This window comes from Camellia sinensis, chromosome 10 (assembly GCF_055761805.1).
Source record: "Camellia sinensis isolate YWXY chromosome 10, ASM5576180v1, whole genome shotgun sequence".
In the NCBI taxonomy this organism is placed as follows: domain Eukaryota; kingdom Viridiplantae; phylum Streptophyta; class Magnoliopsida; order Ericales; family Theaceae; genus Camellia; species Camellia sinensis.
Window position 1 is genome coordinate 138981913 of NC_138970.1, and position 7896 is coordinate 138989808.

The 7896-nt window shown below is 33.4% G+C and overlaps 1 long non-coding RNA gene across 1 annotated transcript; it reads right to left on the minus strand.

Moving 5' to 3' along the window:
• Positions 1-4579: 4579 nt before the first annotated feature.
• On the minus strand, positions 4580-7648 carry LOC145801731 (uncharacterized). The gene is made up of 3 exons (XR_014343385.1): positions 7519-7648; positions 5679-6798; positions 4580-4865 (listed from the first exon to the last, which is right to left on the minus strand). It is a non-coding gene; the product is annotated as an uncharacterized LOC145801731 (long non-coding RNA).
• Between the last annotated feature and the right edge of the window lie 248 nt (positions 7649-7896).

A 7896-nucleotide genomic window follows, 5' to 3' on the forward strand; every position in this document is an offset into this window, starting at 1 on the left:
GCCTCTGCCAAGGCAATAGCTTGGGAGGACATGGAGCATGAGCTTTATTTTGTTTAATTTTATATTTATTTATTTATTTTTTTTGTACAAGCCAAGGGCTTTTATATGTGTTGGGATTTAAATTCATTTTTGTTGTAACCAAGTGCTAACTTGGAAAGTTGTAAGCCTTTAGGGCATTCTCTTATTTGTTTACCATTTGTTTTGTTCCGCATCATGTAACATATGCTATAGATTCAGGGTTAGGGTTATGAATATATAGTTACATTTGTTGCTCTTTTGTATAAGAAATTTAAATTAATGGAAGCGCTTATCTCTTCATATGTCGTTTTTTAATCACTATTGTGGATGTGTTGTTGTATTTAGTTTGGGGTATTACAGTACGCGTTGGGATGCCAACTCTTTCCTTAGAGCCGATTTGGTCGAAAGCCCGCTCAAGCTCTTCGTCTAATTCTGCTTGGGCTTCTTGGACGTTGGCGATGTTAAACTCCGCCTGCTCAGTTTGCTCTTGCTCGGCTTGTTCTTGCTCTAAAAAGCCAGTAACTTGTTCAGCTTCCTGAACTTTTTTGCTACTTTCACTGGTGGGTGAGACCCTAATGCTATCTCTCTCAAGTTGACGAAGTTGGGGAATACGAGAGTCAAGAGCTATTCCTCGCCTCGTGGAACTGGAATGTGATCGGCTGCAATGAATGTAGAGTAGGACGGGTCGTACCTCAAGAGAATGTGGGTGACGCGTCTCTGTCCTTGAAGGTTTGCATGCCTAACGTATTCTAGTGCGGCCTTGATTTGGCCTAGGTTGGCTTCGTCTCTAGAGCGGAGGGATATCTTGAGATTGTTGCCTATAAGAGAACAAAATGATTTTAGTCTACGGTTAAGCAAATTAGGAATGAAAAATTAACGTAGCTACTCGGCCGCCTAGTTCGCCCCTTTTTCTAGGAACAAGATTGAAGTGTTCCTCTCTTTCGTTGAATTCTTAGTTGCCTCGAATGGCAACCATTATGTCATCTACCCTCTTGCTAGAGCTAGTAAGCATGGTCACTAGGTGGTGATCGGTATCTCTAGCTCTAAAAAAGTAACGCCCTTGTCGATCGGAAGATTTGGCAAGGCAATAACTATGCCGAATGGCAAGAATCCCTAGGTTCAGGTTTAGTTTGTGGTTCAACTCTACTATGCCCGTCATTATTTTGTAAAAGTTTGCATTAGGCTAAGAAGGAATGAGGCCCCAATAGTTGAGGATGAACCTAAGAAAAGGATAAAGGGGGAAACAAACTCCACCCTCAACAATCGCTAGTAGGGAGAAGACAATGGTGTTATCGTCAGCCCTCGCCATGTCCATTTCTACATCCCTAACGAGGGCCAATATAGACATCGTCAAGGATTGAGAAGTGACGGCGGAAAGTGACAACCCTGTCCTCAAATAGTAGGGCTTTCAGGTGGTTGTCCACAAAGTCATAATAAAATGTAAAAAGCAAAAGAAGAAGGTAACAGGGAGAAGGGTAGATCTAAATTTTGAGAAAAAAAAAACAAAACAAAACAAATGAAATAAAGAGCTAGGACTAGAAGGACTTACAGATTGAAGCAAAAGATACTCGCGAACAAGAGAGAGAGAGAGAGAGAGAGAGAGAGAGAGAGAGAGAGAGCAAAGGAAGCAGAGTAGTCAGGAGCAAGAAGGTGAAGAAGGAAGGGTGAGAGGATTCTAGCATAAAGTCCTTTTGGAAGCAAAAGGGCGAAAGGTTTTCGAATCGCATTAAATTAATGGAAATCACGAAAAGGTGGGAAACCAAAATCCTTTCACATCGCATCCCACCTGACGTGTTAGAAATTAACCAACGTGTCCATCATGTATCCAAATTTCTAGGTGCAAAGCATGATTAATCGTAATTCGTGAATACGGCTTGAAAATGAAGCCAAGCACACTGCCCATCATAAGCTGATCTGGAGCTTGGTAGGCAATTATGGGGGCTGAAAAGATTATAAATCTAAACGACAAACAGAGCTTCTTGCCCATCTAAACATGGGCCGAGTAAGTCATGGCCCACTAGACTACGCCATTGTCAAATATGGAGGAGTGCCGAATAGCAGGTATCCTTGCTAAATAAATAGAGTCGAATGTGTTGGGAGAATCGGCATTGACCCATTAGCTGGGTTTAGAACGTCCCTTTCAAGGAAGTACAGTAAGGGGTGGGCCCTAACAGTGTAATAATGGAATGCTAAGCTGCCTGAAACAGGGCTCAAGAAAGGTGACTCCATAAAAGGAGGAGAGAGGCTGTAGAAATAAGGATGTGTTAAAAAACTTGAACTCCATGAAACGAAGAAAGACCAACCTTTATGCAATGACTAACTTGTCCATCGGAGTGTTAAATCTGGCACCATCGTTCAGAGTCTTATTTCTATTTCAGGTGACAATTGGAAGATCAAAGGCTTGTTTGGACTGAAAGAGTGTTCCATTTCCGCCTCCACACACCTAGTTTGCTTATATCTTAGATTTTCAAGGTTAAAAAAATATTATGAAAATAAATTTTAAAAGATATTTTTTATTCAAAACGTTTTCATTGTTTGGATGATATTATATTAAATTGTTAACTATCAGCTCTTTTAAAACTTTAACTCTTAAAACTTTTAGCAGATGATAATTTATTTATTTATATTATATTCTCAACCCATTAAAACTAGTGTGCTGGTTGCATTATTAGTGGTAATGGAGTTAGTGGTGGGAGTAAGGTAGTAATTGAAGTGGTGGAGTGATGGTAATATTGTGGCGGTGATAGTAAAACTTTAGTTCAAGCTAAATATTTTCTATCTTTTAGAAATAAAAAATATTTAACATTTGAATAAGTTTGATTTCAATTGACTTTTGTTCTTTGTCATATCAAACTTCACATAATGCAAAAAATATTTTTCTCCAAAAATAACTTTTACTAAAAAAGTAGAGCAATGAAACAAAAAATTATTATTCAAAACAAATATATATATATATATGTATGTATTATGAATAATCAAACAATGAATATTTTACCTATAAGTCCTATTTGGTGAGATTATGTTAGGGTAAGTCCCATGTAGAGTAGTTTTTTTTTTTTTTTTTTCGGTAGACAATTTTATCTTCAATTAAAAAGGGGAATGAGCATGACATGTGTTGATTTAAAAACTTAATGATGTGATGAAATTTTGTTGTTTTTTTTTTTATTTTAAACTTTAAAATGTCATAATTTTCACATTACATATTTCTTTTTTTTATATAAAAATTATATTTGTAGAAATTACTTGTTGAGATTTATCAAAAAGATCAATATTGACTATAATATATATATGATGAAAAAACTATATGGAACATTGATGTAGGAAACTAAGAACTTTCTTAGTTGTAAAACTAGAAAAAAAAAAAAACTAAAAAATCTATCAATTTTGCAAAAGGAGAAATTCTTAGTTTTATACAACTTACAAAATCAATATTTTATTTTTACAAACTTTTATAAAAATAAATGTGTATAATAAAAGTTATGAAATTTTAAAATTTTAAAACAACAAATATAAAATCAAATATCACATCAACATTAATTATTGTTCATGGGGCATGGGCAGGTAGTGCCACAGGAGAATTATGATTGGTGGAAGGAGGTTATTGATTTTGTTTTGGGGCATGGACGCATGATCACTACAGGAAATGACACTTTTGGCGACTGAAATATTGGTCACCAAAAGCTCCATGTTTGGTCGCTAAAATTCATTAGTGATTAAATTTTTTTGTCACCAAGGTCGTCGCTTATACCATGTCAGCGATAGTATTGGCAACTAAACTATTTTTGGTCGTTGAAAGTGAACGTTCTGCCACTAAACTTTGCTTAGTCAGCAAATGTTATCTTTTGGCAACTAAACTATTAGTCGCCAAAAGTGAACGTTTGGCAACTAAACTTTGGTTAGTCGGCAAATGTTATCTTTTAGCGACTAAAATATTTGTCGCCGAAAGTTCTCACATAAAACTGAATTTAACTATTAGAGACTAAAGTTTTATTTGCCAATAGAATTTTTGTCGCAAATAATAATGCATTCTGTGACTATACATTTTACTCGGTAATATAATACATACATTTAGCGACCAAATAGTTTAGTCATTGTTACTTTTATTGACAACAAACTTTAGTTGCCAAAAGCCTCTTAATTTTCATTTCATTAGTTTTTACCGCCAAACATTTTAGTCGCTAAAGGATGCCGTGTTTTTCGTGACTAAAATATTAAGTCGACAATAGTTTCTTCCCTCATTCTGATTTGTTTTAGCTACTAGTGTTTGGTCGCATAAATTCATTTGGTTCTTTTTTGCTACTAAATTATTACATCGAAAAACATTTGCTTGCATTTTTGGCTACCAACATATTTAGTTGCCAAATACTATATATATATATATATTTTTAATTTAATTTTTGAACCACCTATATCCATTATTAGTGCAACATGTATCCTGTATAAACAGTATAATCCATCAATACTGATTATATTATCAACCATTCGACAATGTGGACACATTTCACTTCCAACCATCCAAGAAATTCATATTGAACATCAAATTCTAAATGTAATAGAAATTCCATACAAGCCAAGTATAATCTAACCTCAAAAATATAATTCCATACATAACAGAAGATTAACAAAAATTCCTAATTCTCAAACAAACAACTAGAAAGCTTTCTATGCACCATTAAACAATTCATGAACATATAGAATACTTAATAAACAACTTTCAGGAGTGCATTCCACACCTTCAACCATAACTTGATTGATTATTTCATCTTTCTCCTTCAAAAGAGTAGCAGCATCACTCTTTTACTCTGCTCTCTACGTAATGTATCCCTTTCCTTAGTAAGAGCATAAACCTAAATCCAAAAAGCAAAATGATTAAATCAGTAGCAATTACAATATTCATAATGAATGCAACCCTTTGAAACACGTATAGAAGAACCATGTGGCAATCATGACAGTCAATATAGGTATTGAGCAAGTAAATCAAGTGAGCATGTCCAATATGCGCCCAAAATGAAATTGTAATAATTGTTTAGTCCTTTCTCGAGGACTGCAGCGTGAAATGTAATTGTGAAGCATCAAAAAACACATTATACAAATGACAACCTTAGCATGATTCCACTGTCAATAACTACACATCTGTTCAGTCATAATTGTGAACAAATGGTCTAGTCTGGTGGCTAATTTCAATAGCACAAAGTTTTGGACATACACTCAAGGAATGCTTTCTAACTAAGAAAATTCTTAACAAACTTCAGTCAATAAAAGATGGAATCATCATATAACAAATAGATCAGACCAAAGATGAATCATGGCAAGAACTAGTACATTCACAAAAGTAATTCAGTTACACCCATGCATGAGGACACCATTCACAAAAATGATTAAAAAAAAAAACACGACAATAACAACTCAAAGTTACCTCTTATGTTGATTACATATACCACATAGTGTTGAGGAAACAAGAGTAAGAGTAAACTCCATGTTTGAACTACGAAGAGATACTTCATAATATAAGGGTTTTCACTTAAGTAGGACTAACATAAAATATACAGAGAAAAAAAGGTAGTAATTCATCATATTACCATGTTTAACCCAAACAAGTTAGCATAAACAAAATCCAAAAATCATAGAAGGAAATGAAACTTTCTTTCAAGAGCTGCAACCTTATGATGGTATTCCTCCTGCAGTGACTCAATTTCTGCTTCATTGGATTTTCTCTGAAGAAAAATTCTTACCAGTTAAAAAGTGATAACTAACTAACATGTGTACGGATATATATATATATATATATAGGGAAAGAGAAAAACCATACATGAGATAAACAACAATGGAACTACATATACATGAAAGTTGGGACAATAATGAAACAAGTTCAAACCAAAATGCAAGACAACCAAACTGTTCAAATGGACATTAGAAAATGAAACTTTCATAACATGTCAGAAGAGTCGAGCATCACACTATCGGAAGATAAAACCATATGAAAAACCATGAGTATACTAGATATACAAATGCCTTTCTCAACCAAAATAAGAGGTCCAATAGCTTGTTGGAGATCATCTATATCTTCCATGTTCCTATACTTGATTCACAACATGTCCTAATTATATACATCAATACCAATATCAAATGTTCCAAGAATAATCTAAACAACTTCCAAGCAAATAGAAACATGATGCACTTACAACTTTCTTCATCGTCATTTAATGCAGTTTTCTCTAGTATACAAGTACTCATATCCCACAGTGACTTTGAAAATTCTAAAATAGCAGATGCATTTAAATGGGAGGCAGCTACTTTGATAGAGTGCCAGCTGACTATCAATCAAATTACCTTCATATAATTCCATTGGTTAAGACTGAATATGATTTAAAGTGAGAAAGTTTTGAAAACGTCATCTTAGGAGACAACCATAGAAATATGGTCAATGTTTAGACATCTACCAATATTATTAGACTTGTGGACTTGTAATAAAAGTTTCATTCATAGAAACAACACACAAAAGACAGCCATAATAATAGGCATATTCACCAAATTAGAGCATTGCAACTTAATTTTTGAAAAGTGGAGTACAAGTGCAAAAGATAATCAAACAATCATATAAGAAAAAATTAGTGTCCATTCTAATTTATCTTTAAATCATCGCAGTAGGAGCATATTAATTGGCCTTTTATACTAATATCAAAGTGTGAGCACAAGGCTTTTTTTACCAAATGCACTATTTGTTGTTGTAGCAGTAACTGAAAGTAAGCTATCATATCAATTCCTTATATGATGCATATCCTGTGAAAAGGGGAAACAAACAAAATCAAAAGCTTTTGAAGAAGGGACAGTGATAGAAGGCAAGAACATAAAGTTACAAAATCTTCAAATGTCATCAATTGATTGAGTATATAGTATCATGCCTAAATAGCACCTAAATCAAGTGACGAGAGACATAGGGATTAATTGCACTGCCAACATCACCAATGACAAAGGAAAAAGCATTGATAATTCTTCAAAAAGTCCCATTCTAAAACTACAAAATCTTATTTCTGGTCAATTTTACAATTCAAAGCAAGATATTTGCTCAAGTTTTAATAAGTGTCGCATTATTAGAATCACATTTCTTCAAAGGAGGTAACACACTATTATTAGAGACCATTTTTGTAATTTACCCTAGCCAATAATTTTAGTAAAAAGGTAATCAAATATGGATTATTACATTACATGAGAAAACAAGTTCAACTCTGGTCACAGACAAAGCAATCGGCGATTTTATGCTGTGATTTCCACAAATCACAATTAATTCACTTTTTTAAAAAAGAAAATGAAGGAATTGCGGCACTTTCGTTGTATCAAGAAACACAAAGAACAAATGCATGCACAAATAATAATAATAATAATAATAATAATAATGATGATAATAATAATAAAGAACTAAGACAACATATATAGATTTGGAAAGTGAAGATCCAGTAAACAAATTAGAGGATAGTAAACTAAAGAGAATAGAGAAGTGACCTGTGAAGCTTGAGAGAGATCCATCCAAATGCACAGAAAGTTGATAGTCACTCTTCTCTTTCCCGTGGCTTTTGTGAAGTGCAAATCTTCGAAGCATCCCCAAAGATGACTTCATCTCGAACAAACCCTAAATTATAGAGAGACAACACAATATTATACCTTCTCTCTCTCTATATATATATCCTTCTGTTGGTATTTTTCCATAGTAATACAAGAAAAATATATAAAATAAATTAAATATAAATGGAAACACAATTTTTTATATTTTTTATTAAAGGATGAAATACAGAATAAACGACACAATTAAATACAGAAATAAATTAGATTACATTACTAAAAAAATAAATTATTAACATGCATAACTAAAGATTAGAACTC